Source organism: Trachymyrmex cornetzi, unplaced genomic scaffold (genome assembly GCF_001594075.2).
Source record: "Trachymyrmex cornetzi isolate Tcor2-1 unplaced genomic scaffold, Tcor1.1 scaffold719, whole genome shotgun sequence".
Classification (NCBI taxonomy): domain Eukaryota; kingdom Metazoa; phylum Arthropoda; class Insecta; order Hymenoptera; family Formicidae; genus Trachymyrmex; species Trachymyrmex cornetzi.
In genome coordinates, this window is record NW_017300047.1 from 917,433 (window position 1) to 917,668 (window position 236).

Sequence of the window (236 nt, forward strand, 5' to 3'; positions counted from 1 at the left end):
CTGTCCCCGCTGAACATTTAACTCCCCTTACAGATTATTCCCCCCCTCTTTAAACGCTCCTTTACCCCCTTCTCCTTCTCTTCTCTTCAGAACACACACACACACACGCTCACAATCAAACTAATTATATATTCAATATATATATATATCTATATTGCAATGTAATAACAATTCTTAATTTTAATTATATTACTTAATGCTCAAACCCTGATTGTTTTAATTTCGAGTAACACCTC